General features: G+C 37.6%; 1 protein-coding gene and 1 pseudogene across 11 annotated transcripts in view; both read right to left on the reverse strand.

Moving 5' to 3' along the window:
* Positions 1-20,325, reverse strand: part of LOC125169584 (maestro heat-like repeat-containing protein family member 1) — a 97,885-nt gene that overhangs the window by 23,685 nt on the left and 53,875 nt on the right. The gene's annotated exons all lie outside the window — the stretch shown is intronic.
* On the reverse strand, positions 14,263-15,914 carry LOC125169775 (heterogeneous nuclear ribonucleoprotein A1-like; annotated as a pseudogene).

The raw sequence follows: 20,325 nt of genomic DNA on the forward strand, positions 1-20,325 counted from the left end.
CTTGTACACTTTATCATAGCAAGTGATATCTCAATAACAAGGTCTTTTTTTTTTTAAAGAATGTCACCAGTTCTCAGCCATTAGTGAATCTAAGCAGTGATCATCAAAAGCTCTAAACACCACAAGACATCATGTGACTGTTGATAGAAGAAGACAACACTACTTGTGAAGTAATCTTGCCAAAAATTGATCAGGTTCATGATCTAGATCCAACAATTACAATTAGAATCTAACAGATTCTAGGTCTCGCAATTTATAGGACAGATTTAGACAGAGGAGTTTATTAAGTGGCCCCAAAAAGATGTAATTAGGACAACCCAGAATGTGGAAAATTTAGAGAACAAATGACTAGGTTTCTTCAACAAATAAATTTCAAGGAAAAAAATGATTGAAGGGCAATATATAGATTAAAAGAATTAAGAGACAGGGGCGCATGGTGGCTCAGTCAGTTAAGTGTCCAACTTCGGCTCAGGTCATGGTCTCATGCGGTTCATGGGTTCCAGCCCCATGTTGGGCTCTGTGCTGACAGTGTGGAGCCTGGAGCCTAGAGCCTGCTTCAGATTCTGTGTCTCCCTCTCTCTCTCTTAAAAATAAACATTAAAAAAAATAAGAGAGACAAACCAACTGATTGGGATGTGTGAATGTTTAATGACACCAAGAAATGAAATTACTTTCTTTCATCAGTGTTTTATAGTTTTCAGAGTACAGGCCTTTCACCTCCTTGGTTACGTTTTTTCCCAAATATTTTATTATTTTTACTGCAATTGTAAGTGAGATTGTTTACTTAATTTCTCTTTCTGCTACTTTCTTATTAGTATATAGAAATGCAACTGATTTCTGTATATTAATTTTGCGTCCTGTAATTTTGCTGAATTCATTTATCAGTTCTAGTATTTTATTTTGGTGAGGTCTTTAAGGGTTTCCATATATAGTATCATTTCATCTGCAAATAGTGAAAATTTTACTTCTTCCTTCCCAAATTGGATGCTTTTTATTTCTTTTGCCTCTCTGCTGTGGCTAGGACTTCCAATACTATGTTGAATAAAAGTGGTGCGGGTGGATATCCTTGTCTTGTTCCTGATCTTAGAGGGAAAGCTTTCAGTTTGTTACCACGGAGTAATGTTAGCTGTGGATTTTCATGTATGGCCTTTATTATATTGAGGTATGTTCCCTGTAAACCTACTTTGTTGAGAGTTTTTATCATGAATGAGTTTGTGCTTTGTCATATGCTTTTTCTGCATCTATTAAGAGGATCATATGGTTTTATCCTTCCTTTTATAAATTAAATCTTGCCATTTGCAACAACATGGATAGAGCTGGAGAGTATTATGCTAAGTGAAATAAGTGAGAGAAAGACAAATACTATATGATATCACTCATATGTGGAATTTTAAAAACCAAATAAACAAAAAGGAAAAAAAGAGAGAGGGAGGCAAACCAAGAAACACACTGAGGGTTACCAGAGGGGAGGTGGATACAGAGATGGGTAAAACAGGTGATGAGGATTAAGGAGGCATTTGCTGTGAAGAGCACTGGGTGTTGTATGGAAGTGTTGAATCACTATATTGTACACCTAAAACTGATACTATACTGTGTGTTAACTAATTGGAATTTGTTTTATTTTATTTTACAGTGTATTTATTTATTCTGAGAGAGAGAGAGGGAGAAAAGGGGAGGGGCAGAGAGAAAGAGAATCCCAAGAAGGCTTCTCACTGACAGCGCAGAGCCTGATATGGGGCTTAAACATACGAACTGTGAGATCGTGACCTGAGCTGAAACCAAGAGTTGGACGCTTAACTGACTGAACCATCCAGGAGCCCCTAACTGGAACTTAAATAAAAACTTTTAAAAAATTGAAATAAGGGGCACCTGGGTGGCTCAGTTGATTGAATGTCCAACTTCAGCTCAGGTCATGATCTCACGGCTTGTGAGTTCGAGTCCCCCATCAGGCTCTGTGCTGACAGTGTGGAGCCTGGAGCCTGCTTCAGATTCTGTGTCTCCCTCTCTCTCTGCCCCTCCCCCACTCACACTCTGTCTCTTTCTCTCTCTCTCACTCAAAAACAAATAAACATTAAAAATAAATACAAATTTAAAAACTGAAATCAGTCTCCCAGAAATAATATATTCTAATCAGAAGAGCACCCTTTGGGGGCACCTGGGTGGCTCAGTTGGTTAAGCATCCAACTTCGGCCCAAGTCACGATCTCATGGTTTGTGGGTTCGAGCCCAGCATTGGGCTGTGTGCTGACAGGTCAGAGCCTGGAGCCTGCTTCAGATTCTGTGTCTCCCTCTCTCTCTGCCCCTCCCTCGCTCATGCTCTATCTCTTAAAAATAAATAAACATTAAAAAGAAGAAGAAGAACAACAACAACACCCTTTGGAAATTTCAAAGGAGTCAGACCTTGTGGTATATAATAAAAAGGATACATTGCCTTTCAAACTTATCAAACAAATTGATATTTTTTTTCATTTCTTTGAGTTGCTAAGTATCATAGTAACTTTGTAGCTATCCTACTGGATTACAAACAAAAACTCTGTGTGGTGGAATGGAGGGATGAATTTACACTAAAATGAAGTAGACTCATTCTGATTTATATGTAATGCACTAACGACACCAAAATGGAAGAAGCTAAGTGAACACCAGTTATCGTTAAGCAATTTTATGGCCACTAACAGATGTTTCCATAATGTACTTCTCCAAAGTTCCAACAGGGCACATTCTAAAGAATACATCTTGCATGAATTATCTTTTACATAAATGTGTAATTAGCAAGGTTTAACAATGCATATGATTGAACCCTGCAGCATGATCTGTACTTGGCAATATTGTCAACTCAAATTACTGTGATTCTTGTGATATTAATTAGGTGATAAATAAGCAAAGTGTTGCTAGGGAAAAGAAAGTTTTCTATCCGAAAAAAAAAAGTAAAATCATGTAAAAGTATGTCTTGACCATAAAGGAATTAGACCAGAAATCAATAACCACAAGAGAATAGAAAATTCTCCAAACATTTGGAAATAACACGCTTCTAAATAATCCATTGGCCAAAGAGGAAGTTTTGAGAGAGATTACAAAATATTTTGAACTGAAATGATATTGGAGGTATATATTAAAATGTACAGGATGCTGCGAAAGTAGTGCTTAGAGGGAAATTTAGAAAACTAAATGTTTATATTAAAAAAGGAGAAAAGGGGCACCTGGGTGGCTCAGTCGGTTAAGCGGCCAGTTCGCGGTTAAGGGCCACTTCGGCTCAGTTCATGATCTCGTGGTCCATGAGTTTGAGCCCCGCGTCAGGCTCTGTGCTGACAGCTCAGAGCCTGGAGCCTGTTTCAGATTCTGTGTTTCCCTCTCTCTGGCCCTCCCCCGTTCATGCTCTGTCTCTCTCTGTCTCAAAAATAAATAAACGTTAAAAAAATTTTTTTTTAAATAAAAAAGGAGAAAGGGGTGACTGAAGTGGCTCATACACTGGATTTCTGTACCATCTCCACTGCAGGAGGAAGTATAGGTGGCCTGATCCTTAGTCTCCAAGTGTCCCCTTCCTTCCCAGCAGTTGAAGTCCTGGGTTCCCTTCTTCCTGGAGGTATATTTTAGAGGATTGCTGGGAAGATGGCTCACCTTGTTTCACAAATACAACTAGATAACACTCACCTCAGTGTAAATAACCTAGAAAATGACCTGAAGGCTGGCAGAACAAACTCCACAACTAAATGTAGAGAAGAGGGTAGGAAGGGGAGAGAGGTGGTGAGGAGCTAAACAGAGCTGGGGGACTGTCTGCCGAGAGGCTCATAGGCACAGGCAGGGGAGAGAAATAGTCTATCGATCTGGGAAGCCCACACAGTGAAGACAAATCCCTTTAACATTTGGCTGTGAAAACCAGAGGGGCCAAATTTCATCAGTTCTTACTGATGAATCCAGCAGACTCAAAACCTGGAATTTTATATATCAGCAGGCTTGGCTCTGGGAGAGCTGAGAGGGTGAGAGGAAACTGAGTCCCTGCCCTTAAAGAGACAGCACAAAAAAACAGCCCTTCAGAGATACAGCATAGAAGGAGCAGTTTGAAAAACATCTGGGGCATATGGCAGGGAAAGTTGTTTACTAATCTCAGAGTATGTCCTGGAGGGACAGAGATTGTTGGGAAGCTCCTCCAAGAACAAAAAGGAGCTGGCAGGTGCCCATGCCTCAGCATAAACACACAGCCATCTGTGGGAACCAAGGCAGCACCAAATCTCTACCTAACTTGCTAATACCATGAATCCTACACTGCCCCTCTCACATCTGCAGATCCATCCTCTCCAGCCAGGCCTACCCTAGTCCCTGCACTGTGGGACCCCTCCCCCAGAGGACCAGCACACAAACCTTGCTAACACTGCACTTCCTGTCCCAAAACACATTGCAGATCCACCCCCTCCAATATGCTCTTGCCCTGAGCCTATCCAAAGCAGAGCCACAAGCCTAGCAGTGTGTAAGCAGCCCCAACAGGGACCACCACCACTCCAAAGTGACTCCTGCCCTAGGAAGAGGGAAAGATAACCAGACACACCAATCAAACTACTATCCCAGCAATGGGTTGGGGGCTAATGGTTAGTCCATCTAACTACAGGCCCTGCCCACCAATAAAACCTTCTTAGGGACAACTCAGGGAAAGTGCCTTGCAGTTTGGTGCTATTGTATTTCTGGAAAATGTCTGCTCTGACTCAGCTGAAGCCCAAGTTGGCTCCAGACTGATACACTAACCACACAGGGACCAAACTCTGCCTTCAACAAGCAAAGAAAGCCACTGCAGATGATTGGATTGAAGGCAAGAGTGACTCAGCCACAATAGTCGGGTGCACACATCACACATAGGAGACACCCTTGAAGCACCAGTTTCTGGTGAACAGGAGATGTTGCACCTCAGGGCACTACAGGACCTCTTCTTCACAAGACTACTACTTTCAAGAGCAGGAGATGTAGCTGACTTTCCTAACACAGAAACAGACACTGCGAGTTATATACAAATGAGGAGACAGAAAAATATGTCCCAAATTAAAGAACAGGACATAATTACAGAAAGAGACCAAAGAAAAATGGAGATAGGTAATATGCCTGATAGAGAATTTAAAGTAATGCTCATAAAGATACTCACTAGACTTGAGAAAAGAGTGGAAGACATCAGTGAGACCTTTCATAAAGAAATAAAAAAGAAGTAATTAGAGATGAATAACACCATAGATGAAATTAAAAATACACTAGAGTGTATTTAATAGCAGACTAGGGGAAGCAGAATAAAATTGGTGACCTGGAGGACAGAATGATGAAAAATAATCAGTACAAATGGGTAAGAGGGGAAAAAAATTATATAAAATGAAAATAGAATAAAGGAACTCAGTGACAACATCAAATGTAATAACATTTGTATTATAGTAATCTCAGAAAGAAAAGAGAGAGAAAGGGGGGAAGAAAATTCATTTGAATAAATTAATAGCTGAAAACTTACCAAATCCGGGGAAAGAAACAGAAATCCAGATCAAGGAGGCACAGAGATCCCTCAACAAAATCAACCCAAGGAGGTACACACCAAGATACATAGTAATTAAAATGGCAAAAGTAGTGGTAAAGAGAGAATTTTTAAAACAGCAATAGACAAGAAAAGTAACATACAAGGGAAACCCTATAAAGCTATCAGAGTAGTTTTCAGCAGAAACTTTGCAGGCCAGAAGGAAGTGGCATGATATATTAAAAATGCTGAGAGGAAAAGATCTGCAGCCAAGAATGCTCTATCCAGCAAGGCTATCATTCAGAATAGAAGGAGAGATCATTTTCCAGACAAAAAAAAGTTAAAGGAATTCATGACCACTAAACCAGCCCCACAAGAAATGTTAAAGTAGACTCTTTGAGTGAAAAGGAAAGATCATAAGTAAGATCAAGAAAAGTAAGAAACACAAAAGCTGTAAAAATAAGTATATTTGAAAAAAAGAGTATATCTGTAAATCAGTCAAGGGACTCACAAAATAAAAGGATGCTAAATATGACACCATACACCTAAAGCATGGTGGGGAAAGCAGTAAAGAATAGGTTCAAACTTAAGCAACCAACAACTTAATATAGACTGCTATATGCAGATGTTATATACAAATCTAATGGTAACCACAAATCAAAAACCAGTAATAGATATGCAAACATAAGGAGAAAAGAATCCAAGTATACCACTGAAGAAAGCCAACTTATTATGAGAGAAGAAAGCAAAAGAAAGGAACAGAGAAGAACTACAAAAACAACCATAAAACAAGTAACAAATGACAATAAGTACATAACTATCAATAATTACTTTGAATATAAATGAACTAAGTGCTCCAATCAAAGATATAAGGTTAAAAAAACAAGAGTAGGGGCGCCTGGGTGGCTCAGTCGGTTGGGCGCCCAACTTTAGCTCAGGTCATCATTTCGCGGTCTGTGAGTTCAAGCCCCACGTCAGGCTCTGTGCCAACAGCTCAGAGCCTGGAGCCTGCTTCGGATTCTGTGTCTCCCTCTCTCTCTGACCCTCCCCCATTCATGCTGTGTCACTCTCTGTCTCAAAAATAAATAAACGTTAAAAATAAAATTAAAAAAAAAAAAACAAGAGCAATCTGCATGCTGCCTATAGGAGGCTTGAGACTCATTTCAGACCTAAAGACACATGCAGATACAGACTGAAAGTGAAAAGATGGATAAACATTTATTATGTAAATGGATGTGAAACAAAAGCCAGAGTAGCATACTCATATTGCACAAATTAAACTCTTTTGTGTGTGTGTGTGTGTGTGTGTGTGTGCGCGCGTGCCCGTGCGCACAAAATAGACTTTAAAACAAAGATTGTAACAAGAGGCAAAGAAGGACACTATATAATCACAAAGGGGACAATCCAACAAGAAGATATAACAATTGTAAATAGTCATGCACCCAACATGAAAGCACCCAAATACATAAAACTGTTAATAACAAACATAAAGGAAGTAATCACTAGTAATACAATAATAGTAGGGAACCTTAACACCCCACATATATCAATGAACAGATCATCCAAACACAAAATCAACAAGGAAACAATGGCTTTGAATGACACACTGGACAAGATGGATTTAATAGATGTATTCAGAACATTCCAGGGGCACTTGGGTGGCTCAGTCAGTTAAGCGTCTGACTTCAGCTCAGGTCATGATCTCACAGTTCATGAGTTTGAGCCCCACATCAGGCTCTGCACTGACAGTGAAGAGTCTGCTTGGATCCTCTGTCTCCCTTTCTCTCTGTCCCTCCCCTGCTTGTGCACATGCTCTCTCTCAAAAATAAATAAACATTTTTAAGAAGAACATTCCATCCTAAAACATAAGAATACACATTCTTTTCAAGTGCACATTGAAAATTCCCCAGAATAGATAACATATTAGGCCACCAAATAAGCGTGAACAAATTCAAAAAGATTGAAGTCATACCATGCATCTTTTCTGACTGTAATGCAACCTCAAGAAAAAATCTGGAAAGAGCACAAATACATTTAAATACATTAAATAACATGCTACTAAACAATGAATGATTCAACCAAGAAATCACAGAGAAAATCAGCAAACACATGGAGACAAATGAAAATGAAAATACAATGGCCCAAAATCTTTGGGATGCAGCAAAAACTATTCTAAGAGGGAAATTTATATCAATACAGACCTACCTCAAGAAGCAAGAAAAAAAATCTCAAATAAACAACCTAACCTTACACCTAAATAAGCTAGAAAAAGAACAAACCAAACCCCAAAACCAGTAGAGGGAAGGAACTATAAAGATTAGAGTAGAAATAAATGAAATATAAAAAAAAAAAACAAACAGTAGAACAGATCAGTGAAACCAGGATCTAGCTCTTTGACAAGATCAACAAAATTGATCAACTTTTAACCAGATTCATCAAAAAAAATTTTTAATGTTTTTCAATTTAAGTTTTAGTTAGCATACAGTGCAATGTTGGTTTCAGGAGTAAAATTCAGTGATTCATCACTTACATATAACACACAGTGCTCATCACAACAAGTGCCCTCCTTTTTTTTTTATTTTTATTTTTTTATGAAATTTATTGACAAATTGGTTTCCATACAACACCCAGTGCTCATCCCAAAAGGTGCCCTCCTCAATACCCATCACCCACCCTCTCCTCCCTCCCACCCCCCATCAACCCTCAGTTTGTTCTCAGTTTTTAACAGTCTCTTATGCTTTGGCTCTCTCCCATTCTAACCTCTTTTTTTTTTTTTCCTTCCCCTCCCCCATGGGTTCCTGTTAAGTTTCTCAGGATCCACATAAGAGTGAAACCATATGGTATCTGTCTTTCTCTGTATGGCTTATTTCACTTAGCATCACACTCTCCAGTTCCATCCACGTTGCTACAAAAGGCCATATTTCATTTTTTCTCATTGCCACGTAACATTCCATTGTGTATATAAACCACAATTTCTTTATCCATTCATCAGTTGATGGACATTTAGGCTCTTTCCATAATTTGGCTATTGTTGAGAGTGCTGCTATGAACATTGGGGTACAAGTGGCCCTATGCATCAGTGCTCCTGTATCCCTTGGATAAATTCCTAGCAGTGCTATTGCTGGGTCATAGGGTAGGTCTATTTTTAATTTTTTGAGGAACCTCCACACTGCTTTCCAGAGCGGCTGCACCAATTTGCATTCCCACCAACAGTGCAAGAGGGTTCCCATTTCTCCACATCCTCTCCAGCATCTATAGTCTCCTGATTTGTTCATTTTGGCCACTCTGACTGGCGTGAGGTGATACCTGAGTGTGGTTTTGATTTGTATTTCCCTGATAAGGAGCGACGCTGAACATCTTTTCATGTGCCTGTTGGCCATCCGGATGTCTTCTTGAGAGAAGTGTCTATTCATGTTTTCTGCCCATTTCTTCACTGGGTTATTTGTTTTTCGGGTGTGGAGTTTGGTGAGCTCTTTATAGATTTTGGATACTAGCCCTTTGTCCGATATGTCATTTGAGAATATCTTTTCCCATTCCGTTGGTTGCCTTTGAGTTTTGTTGGTTGTTTCCTTTGCTGTGCAGAAGCTTTTTATCTTCATAAGGTCCCAGTAATTCACTTTTGCTTTTAATTCCCTTGCCTTTGGGGATGTGTCGAGTAAGAGATTGCTACGGCTGAGGTCAGAGAGGTCTTTTCCTGCTTTCTCCTCTAAGGTTTGGATGGTTTCCTGTCTCACATTTAGGTCCTTTATCCATTTTGAGTTTATTTTTGTGAATGGTGTGAGAAAGTGGTCTAGTTTCAACCTTCTGCATGTTGCTGTCCAGTTCTCCCAGCACCATTTGTTAAAGAGGCTGTCTTTTTTCCATTGGATGTTCTTTCCTGCTTTGTCAAAGATGAGTTGGCCATACGTTTGTGGGTCTAGTTCTGGGGTTTCTATTCTATTCCATTGGTCTATGTGTCTGTTTTGGTGCCAATACCATGCTGTCTTGATGATGACAGCTTTGTAGTAGAGGCTAAAGTCTGGGATTGTGATGCCTCCTGCTTTGGTCTTCTTCTTCAAAATTCCTTTGGCTATTCGGGGCCTTTTGTGGTTCCATATGAATTTTAGGATTGCTTGTTCTAGTTTCGAGAAGAATGCTGGTGCAATTTTGATTGGGATTGCATTGAATGTGTAGATAGCTTTGGGTAGTATTGACATTTTGACAATATTTATTTTTCCAATCCATGAGCAGGGAATGTCTTTCCATTTCTTTAAATCTTCTTCAATTTCCTTCATAAGCTTTCTATAGTTTTCAGCATACAGATCCTTTACATCTTTGGTTAGATTTATTCCTAGGTATTTTATGCTTCTTGGTGCAATTGTGAAAGGGATCAGTTTCTTTATTTGTTTTTCTGTTGCTTCATTGTTAGTGTATAAGAATGCAACTGATTTCTGTACATTGATTTTGTATCCTGCAACTTTGCTGAATTCCTGTATCAGTTCTAGCAGACTTTTGGTGGAGTCTATCGGATTTTCCATGTATAATATCATGTCATCTGCAAAAAGCGAAAGCTTGACTTCATCTTTGCCAATTTTGATGCCTTTGATTTCCTTTTGTTGTCTGATTGCTGATGCTAGAACTTCCAGCACTATGTTAAACAGCAGCGGTGAGAGTGGGCATCCTTGTCGTGTTCCTGATCTCAGGGAAAAAGCTTTCAGTTTTTCCCCGTTGAGGATGATGTTAGCTGTGGGCTTTTCATAAATGGCTTTTATGATCTTTAAGTATGTTCCTTCTATCCCGACTTTCTCAAGGGTTTTTATTAAGAAAGGGTGCTGGATTTTGTCGAAGGCCTTTTCTGCATCGATTGACAGGATCATATGGTTCTTCTCTCTTTTTTTGTTAATGTGATGTATCACGTTGATTGATTTGTGAATGTTGAACCAGCCCTGCATCCCAGGAATGAATCCCACTTGATCATGGTGAATAATTCTTTTTATATGCCGTTGAATTCGATTTGCTAGTATCTTATTGAGAATTTTTGCATCCATATTCATCAGGGATATTGGCCTGTAGTTCTCTTTTTTTACTGGGTCTCTGTCTGGTTTAGGAATCAAAGTAATACTGGCTTCATAGAATGAGTCTGGAAGTGTTCCTTCCCTTTCTATTTCTTGGAATAGCTTGAGAAGGATAGGTATTATCTCTGCTTTAAATGTCTGGTAGAACTCCCCTGGGAAGCCATCTGGTCCTGGACTCTTATTTGTTGGGAGATTTTTGATAACCGATTCAATTTCTTCGCTGGTTATGGGTCTGTTCAAGGTTTCTATTTCCTCCTGATTGAGTTTTGGAAGAGTGTGGGTGTTCAGGAATTTGTCCATTTCTTCCAGGTTGTCCAGTTTGTTGGCATATAATTTTTCATAGTATTCCCTGATAACTGCTTGTATCTCTGAGGGATTGGTTGTAATAATTCCATTTTCATTCATGATTTTATCTATTTGGGTCATCTCCCTTTTCTTTTTGAGAAGCCTGGCTAGAGGTTTGTCAATTTTGTTTATTTTTTCAAAAAAACAACTCTTGGTTTCGTTGATCTGCTCTACAGTTTTTTTAGTTTCTATATTGTTTATTTCTGCTCTAATCTTTATTATTTCTCTTCTTCTGCTGGGCTTAGGCTGCCTTTGCTGTTCTGCTTCTAGTTCCTTTAGGTGTGCTGTTAGATTTTGTATTTGGGATTTTTCTTGTTTCTTGAGATAGGCCTGGATTGCAATGTATTTTCCTCTCAGGACTGCCTTTGCTGCGTCCCAAAGCGTTTGGATTGTTGTATTTTCATTTTCATTTGTTTCCATATATTTTTTAATTTCTTCTCTAATTGTCTGGTTGACCCACTCATTCGCTAGTAGGGTGTTCTTTAACCTCCATGCTTTTGGAGGTTTTCCAGACTTTTTTCTGTGGTTGATTTCAAGCTTCATAGCATTGTGGTCTGAAAGTAAGCATGGTATAATTTCAATTCTTGTAAACTTATGAAGGGCTGTTTTGTGACCCAGTATGTGATCTATCTTGGAGAATGTTCCATGTGCACTCGAGAAGAAAGTATATTCTGTTGCTTTGGGATGCAGAGTTCTAAATATATCTGTCAAGTCCATCTGATCCAATGTCTCATTCAGGGCCCTTGTTTCTTTATTGACCGTGTGTCTAGATGAGCTATCCATTTCTGTAAGTGGTGTATTAAAGTCCCCTGAAATTACCACATTCTTATCAATAAGGTTGCTTATGTTTATGAGTAATTGTTTTATATATTTGGGGGCTCCGGTATTCGGTGCATAGACATTGATAATTGTTAGCTCTTCCTGATGGATAGACCCTGTAACTATTATATAATGTCCTTCTTCATCTCTTGTTACAGCCTTTAATTTAAAGTCTAGTTTGTCTGATATAAGTATGGCTACTCCAGCTTTCTTTTGGCTTCCAGTCGCATGATAAATAGTTCTCCATCCCCTCACTCTCAATCTAAAGGTGTCCTCAGGTCTAAAATGAGTCTCTTGTAGACACCAAATAGATGGGTCTTGTTTTTTTATCCATTCTGATACCCTATGTCTTTTGGTTGGCGCATTTAATCCATTTACATTCAGTGTTATTATAGAAAGATACGGGTTTAGAGTCATTGTGATGTCTGTATGTTTTATGCTTATAGTGATGTCTCTGGGACTTTGTCTCAAAGGATCCCCCTTAGGATCTCTTGTAGGGCTGGTTTAGTGGTGACAAATTCCTTCAGTTTTTGTTTGTTTGGGAAGACCTTTATCTCTCCTTCTATTCTAAATGACAGACTTGCTGGATAAAGGATTCTTGGCTGCATATTTTTTCTGTCTAGCACCCTGAAAATCTCGTGCCAATTCTTTCTGGCCTGCCAAGTTTCAAAAGAGAGATCAGTCACGAGTCTTATAGGTCTCCCTTTATATGTGAAGGCACGTTTACCCCTTGCTGCTTTCAGAATTTTCTCTTTATCCTTGTATTTTGCCAGTTTCACTATGATATGTCGTGCAGAAGATCGATTCAAGTTACGTCTGAAGGGAGTTCTCTGTGCCTCTTGGATTTCAATGCCTTTTTCCTTCCCCAGTTCAGGGAAGTTCTCAGCTATGATTTCTTCAAGTACCCCTTCAGCACCTTTCCCTCTCTCTTCCTCCTCTGGGATACCAATTATGCGTATATTATTTCTTTTTAGTGTATCACTTAGTTCTCTAATTTTCCCCTCATACTCCTGGATTTTTTTATCTCTCTTTTTCTCAGCTTCCTCTTTTTCCATAACTTTATCTTCTAGTTCACCTATTCTCTCCTCTGCCTCTTCAAGCCGAGCTGTGGTGGTTTCCATTTTGTTATGCATTTCGTTTAAAGCGTTTTTCAGCTCCTCGTGACTGTTCCTTAGTCCCTTGATCTCTGTAGCAAGAGATTCTCTGCTGTCCTGTATACTGTTTTCAAGCCCAGCGATTAATTTTATGACTATTATTCTAAATTCACTTTCTGTTATGTTATTTAAGTCCTTTTTGATCAGCACAAGTGCCCTCCTTAATACCCATCACCCATCTAGCCCATCTTCTACCCACCTCCCTCCATCAACCCTCAGTTTGTTCTCTATCATTAAGAGTCTCTTAGGAGCGCCTGGGTGGCTCAGTCGGTTGACCATCTGACTTCGGCTCAGGTCATGATCTCACAGCTCATGAGTTCAAGCCCCATGTTGGGCTCTGTGCTGACAGCTCAGAGCCTGGAATCCACTTCGGATTCTATGTCTCCCTCTCTCTGCCCCTAACCCACTCGCATTCTGTCTCTGTCTCTCTCAAAAAACACATTAAAAAAATCTTTTTTAAAAAAGAGTCTTTGTGGTTTGTTTCCCTCTTCTCTCTTCCCTCCTTTCCACGTGTTCATCTGTGTTGTTTCTGATATTACACACAAGTGAAATCATATGCTAGTTGTCTTTACCTGATTGACTTATTTCACTTAGCATAATACATTCAAGGTCCATCCATGTCTTTGCAAATGGCAAAATTTCATTCTTTTTGATGGTTGAGTAATATTCCAGTGTGTGTGTGTGTGTGTGTGTGTGTGTGTGTGTGTACACCACATCTTCTTTATCCGTTCATCAATTGATGGAAATTTGGGCTCTCTCCATAGTTTGGCTACTGTTGATAATGCTGCTATAAACATTGGGGTGCACGTACCCCTTCGAATCTGTATATTTTTGTATCCTTTGGGTAAAAAACTAATAGTGCAATTGTTAGATCATAGGGTATTTCTATTTTTAGTTTTTTGAGGAAAAAAATTTTTAAGAGAGAGAACTCAAACAAAATCAGAGGAGAAATAACAACCAACACCACAGAAATACAAAGGACTATAAAAGAATATTATGAAAAATTATATGCCAACAAATTGGACACCTTAGAAGAAATGGATAAAGTCCTAGAAACATGTAACTCCCAAAACTGAATCAGGAAGAAACAGAAAATTTGAACAGACTGATTACCAGCAATGATATTGAATCAGTAATCAAAAACCCCTAACAAATGAAAGTCCAGGCCAAATGGCCTCACAGGTGAATTCTACCAAACATTTAAAGAAAATATTCCAAAAAATAGAAGAGAAAGGAAAATTTCCAAATTTATTACATGAGGCCAGCATTACAGATACCAAAACCACTACAAAAAAAAAAACAAAAAAAAAAAAACTACAGGCCAGTATCTCTGAATATAGATGCAAAGATCCTCAACAAATATTAGCAAACTGAATCCAGCAATACATTGAAAAAAATCATTCACTATGATCAAGTGGGATTTAGTCCCATGATGCAAGGATGGTTCAATATTTGCAAAAACATGTTTTCAATAAGACACATTTATTCAGCATCATGATCAGACAATTACATTTAGCAATCAGCAGCATGAGTACAAAAAAAAATCTACATTAAAACCCTTTGTTTTGAATCCTTTTACTTTCCACAGAACAGAAACTAAGATAACCTGTTATTAGTCACAAATACAGTCCTTGAGTTTTTTGTCCATACACATGAATTTGTCTAAAGCATGTCTGCTTTATAGCAGCTAGGCCCTGCCATCACTATGTTTGGCTGAGTTCACAAATCTGTTGTAACTTGTAGCTTCCTTGTCACTTCTCTGGCTCTCCTCTCCTGCTAAGCTTTGTTTTCTGGAAGTAATTAAAACCTTCTGCCACTATCATAGCTACCGGTGCTGCTGGAACCACCATAGCCACCTTGGTTTTGTGGTTTGGCAAAGTATTGGCCTCCACCACCACAGGGGCCAGAGCTTCTGCCTCCAAAACTTCCTCCTTTCATGGGTCCAAAAGTTGAAGATTGATTGTTGCAATTGCCAAAATCATTATAGCTTCCACCACCTCCAAAGTTGCTTCCATCATTACCAAATCCATTATAGCCATCCCCACTGCCACCATATCCACCACCACCTCAACTGCCACCAAAGCCACCTCACCCATAACGTTGTCATTCCCACCAAAACCACCTCCACAACCACCACCAAAGTTTCCAGAACTACTCTGACCTCTTTGGCTGGATGAAGCACTAGCCACCTCTTGCTTAGATAGAGCTTCCCTTACTTCACAGTTGTGGCCATTCACAATATGGTATTTTTGAATGACAATCTTGTCTACAGGGTCATGGTCATCAAACGTTACAAAAGCAAAGCCTCTCTCTTTGCCACTGCTTCAGTCAGTCATGATTTCAATCACTTCAATTTTCCGATACTGTTCAAAATAATCTCTTAGATGATGTTCTTCAGTGTCTTCTTTAATGCCACCCACAAAAATCTTTTTCACAGTTAAGTGGGCACCAGGTCTTTGAGAATCTTCTCTTGAGACAGCCTTCTTTGGTTCTACAACTCTTCCATCCACCTTGTGTGGCCTCACATTCATGGCTGCATCCACCTCTTCCACAGTGGCATATGTGACAAACCCAAAGCTTCTGGAGCTCTTGGTGTTTGGGCCTCTCCTTACCACACAGTCCATAAGTGTTCCCAATGCTCAAAATGGCTCCTCAGACACTCATCAGCTGTTTCAAAGCTCAAACCTCTGGTGAAAAGCTTCTGCAGCTGTTCAGGCTCTTTGGGAGACTGACTTAGATATGATGGTGGTGGGAGGGGAGACTTCAACAATGCTTACTCCCAATATTTGCAAATTAATCAGTGTGATACATCACATCAACAAGAAAAAGGATAAAAACCATATGATCATTTCAATAGATGCAGACAAAGCATTTGACAGAGTATAACATCCATTCATGACAAAAACCTTCAACAAAGTAGGTTTAGAGGGAACATATGTCAACATAATAAAGACCATAATTGAAATACCCACGGCTAACATCATATGCAATGGTAAAAAACTAGGAGTTTTCCCTTAACATCAGAAACAAGACAAGGATGTCTGCTCTCACCACTTTCATTCAACATAACTACTAGATGTCATAATCACAACAATCAGACAAAAAAAAAAAAGGAATAAAAGGCATCCAAACTGATAAGGAAGAAATAAAAGTTTCACTATTTGCAGATGACATGATACTGTATATAGAAAACCCTTAAGACTCTACCAAAAAAAAAAAACCCTACTAGAACTGATAAATGAATCCAGTAAGGCTGCAGAATACAAAATCAATGTACAGAAATCCATTGCATTTCTATACACTAACAATGAAGCATCAGAAGGAGAAATTAAGAAAAACTCACATTTACAATTGCACCAAAAATAATAAAATACCGAAGAATAAACTTATCCAAGGAGGTAAAAGACCTGTACTCTGAAAACTATAAAATACAGATTAAAGAAATTAAAAACAACACAAACATATGGAAAGATATTCTATGCTTATGTATTGGAAGAACCAACATTGTTAAAATGTCCATACTACTCAAAGCAATCTATAGATTTAATGCAATCCCTATCAAACACTAACAGCATTTTTCACAGAACTAAAACAAAGAATCCTGAAATTTATATCAAACCACAAAAGATGCCAAATAGCCAAAGCATGCTTGAAAAATAAAAATAAAAATTGAAGTATCTTAATTTCAGATTTCAAGTTATACTACAAAGCTGTAGTTATCAAAACAGTATGGTACAGGCACAAAAATAGACACATAGATCAACAAAAGAGAATAGAAAGCCCAGAGATAAGCCCACAATTATACAGTTAATTAATCTTTGATGAAGGAGAAAAGAATATGCAATAGGGAAAAGATAGTCTTTTCAACAAATGGTATTGGGAAAACTGGAGAGCAATGTGGAAAAGAATGAAACTGGACCACTTTCTTATACCATATATAAAAATAAACTCAAAATGGGTTAAGGACCTAAATGTGAGACCTGAATCATAAAAATCCTAGAAGAGAGTACTAGTAGTAATGTCTCTGACGTCAGCTATTACAATATTTTTCTAGATATGTCTCCTGAGGCATGGAAACCGAAGCAAAATTAAACTATTGGGACTATACCAACAAAACAAAACAAAGCAAAACAAAACAAAACAAAAACAAAAAACAAAACAACCTTCTCCACAGCAAAGGAAACAATCAACAAAACTAAAAGGCAACTTGTGGAATGGGAGAAGACATTTGCAAATTACATATCTGATAAAAGGTTAGTCTCCAAAATTTATAAAGAACTTATACAACTTGATACATACAAAAAACAAATCATCCAATGAAAACTGGGCAGAAGACATGAACAGACATTTCCCCAAAGAAAACATGCAGATGGCCAACAGACACATGAAAAGATGCTCAAATCACTCATCATTAGTGAAATGCAACTTAAAACTACAATGAGATATTACCTCATACCTGTCAAAATGACTCAAATCAAAAAGACAAGGGGTGCCTGGGTGGCTCAGTCAGTTAAGTGTCCAACTTGGGACACTCATCGGCTCTATGCTGACAGCTCGGGGCCTGAAGCCTGCTTCGGATTCTATGTCTCCCTCTCTCTGCCTCTCACCTGCTCATTCTCTCTCTCTCAAAAATAAATACATATTTTTAAAAATTAAAAAAAAAGACTAGAGACAACAAGTGTTGGTGAAGAAAGGAACTCTCAAGTACTGTTGGTAGGAATGCAAATGGAGGTAGCCACTGTGGGAAACAATATGAAGATTCCTCAAAAAACTGAAACTAGAACTAACCTACAATTCAGTAATTACAACTGGGTATTTACCCCCAAATTACAAAAACACTAATGCAAAAGGATATATACACCCTTGTATTTATTACAGTATTATTTACAATAGCCAAATTATGGACATAGTCCAAGTGTCCATCAATAGATGAGTGGATATAGAAAATGTACGTGTATATGTATATGTATATGTATATACACACACACACACAATGAAATATTATTCAGCTGTAAAAAAGAATGAAATCTTGCTATTTGCAACAACATGGATGATCTAGAGTGTATAATACTAACCAAATTAAGTCAGTCAGAGAAAGGTAAATACCATATGATTTCACTCATACGTGGACTTTAAGAAACAAAATGAGCAAAGGAAAAAAGAGAGATAAACCAAATAACAGACTCTTAGCTATAGAGAACAAACAGATGCACACCAGAGGAGAGGTGAGTGGGGGGATGGGTGAAACAAGTGAAGGGAATTAAGAGTATACTTCTCTTGATGAGAACTGAGTAACATATAGAAGTGAATCACTATATTGTATACCTGAAACTATTATAACAATGTATGATAACTATACTAAGTTAAAATAAAATCAAAAGGAGAAAGGTTTCAAATTAAAAATCTAAGTTTCTACTTTAAAAAAACCTAGATAAAGTGAAATAAATTCAAAGCTAACAGAAGGAAGAAAATACTACAGATAATAGCATCAAAGAATAAAATCGTAAACAAAAACATAAAGATATGAAGAAAATTAATAGAGAAAAAATGAAAAAAAAAGTGGTTCTTCAAGGAGGGCAATAAAACTGATAAACTTCTAGAAAGATGGACAGAAGTAAAAAGAGAAAAGGCACAATAATGAAAGAAAGTTCACATTAAGAGCATAATAAGAGAATATTACAAACAACTCTCACATAAATTCAATAATTTAGATGAAATGGAAATGGACCAATTTTTCAAAAACTAAAACTCCCAAAAATGAAACAGATAACCTGAATAGTCCAAAACTATTTTTTAAATTGAATGCATAGTTTAAATACTTCCCCAAAAAAGAAATCTCTAAGTCAAGATGTTTTCAATGGTGAATTCTACCAAATACTTAAAAAGGAAATAACATAGATTATACATAGTCTCTTCCATAAGATAGAAGAAGATGCACTACCTAGCTCATTTTATGAGGCCAATCTTAAATTGATAACAAAATCAGACAAAGACAACAAAAAAGGAAAACCATAAGTCTGTCCCTCAGGAACATAGATGCAAAAATTCTCAACAAAATATTAGCAAATTAAATCCAACAAAATACAAAAAAAAAATACACCATGACAAAATGCAATTTATTCTGGGAACACAAGACTGCTTCAACACTTGAAAATCAATCTAATCTTCTATATTAATAGTCTAAAGAAGAAAATCAACATGATCATATCAATTGATACAGAAAGAGAATTTCACAGAATTCAGCATCTATTCATACTAAAATTTTTCAGCAAACTAGGAACAGAAGCAAACTTCCTAACCTCATAAATGGCACCTACAAAAAAATCTATAGCAAATATCATACTTAGTAGTGTATAACTGAATGCCTTCCCACCAAGACTAGGAATAAGGCAAGGATGTCTACTCTTAGCACTCCTATTCAATGTCATACTGGAAGTCCTAGCTAGTGCAATAAGGCATGAAAGTGAAACAAAAGGTATAAGATTTGAAATGAAGAAATAAAATTGTGCCTATTTATAAACAAGATGATTTCTACATAGAGAACTCCAAGGAATCCATATACCAAAAAAGTTCTAGAATACAAGTCAGTATTCAAAACTCAACTGAATTTCTACATGTTAACAATGAACAATTGAAAACTAAAAATTTTAAATAGTTGCAATTACAGTATCTCCTCAGAATGAAATACTTAGGTATATACAGGTTCTTCATGCTGAAAACTACAAAATGCTAGTGAATGAAAAAGAAGATCTAATAAATAAAGAGACATAACATGTTCATGGATTAGAAGACTCAACATAGTAAAGCTTTCCATTTTTCCCAATGAATCTATAGATGTAATGCAACTCTATAAAAATCCAGCAGGATGTTTTATAGATATAGACAAGTTGATTCTAAATTAATATGCAAAGGTAAAAAGAAGAAAGAGAAATTACATTATACAATTTTAAGACTTACTCTGAAGATAGATTAATCAAGACAATGTGGTATTGGTAAAGGAATAGACACAGAAGTTAATAGAACAGAATACAGAGTCCAGAAATAGATCTATGCAAATATGGCCAATTGATTGTGACAAACATGTAAAGGCAATTCAATATATAAAGGATAGCATTAGAAGAACTGAACTTTCATGTGCAAAAAAATTTAACTTCAACCTAAAGCTCATACATTATACAAAAATTAATTCAAAATGGATCATAGATTTAAAGTAAAATGTAAAACTAAAAAGCTGTTAGAAGAAAACATGGAAGAAAATATTCATGACCTAGTTCTTAGACATGACACCAGTCATGATTCCACAGAGAAAAAAATATAAAATGGACTTCATCAAAATTTAGAATTTTTGGGGGCGCCTGGGTGGCTCAGTTGGTTAAGCGTCCGACTTGGCTCAGGTCACGATCTCACGGTCCGTGAGTTCGAGCCCTGCGATGGGCTCTGGGCTGATGGCTCAGAGCCTGGAGCCTGCTTCCAATTCT

This window comes from Prionailurus viverrinus, chromosome B4, assembly GCF_022837055.1.
Source record: "Prionailurus viverrinus isolate Anna chromosome B4, UM_Priviv_1.0, whole genome shotgun sequence".
In the NCBI taxonomy this organism is placed as follows: Eukaryota; Metazoa; Chordata; class Mammalia; order Carnivora; family Felidae; genus Prionailurus; species Prionailurus viverrinus.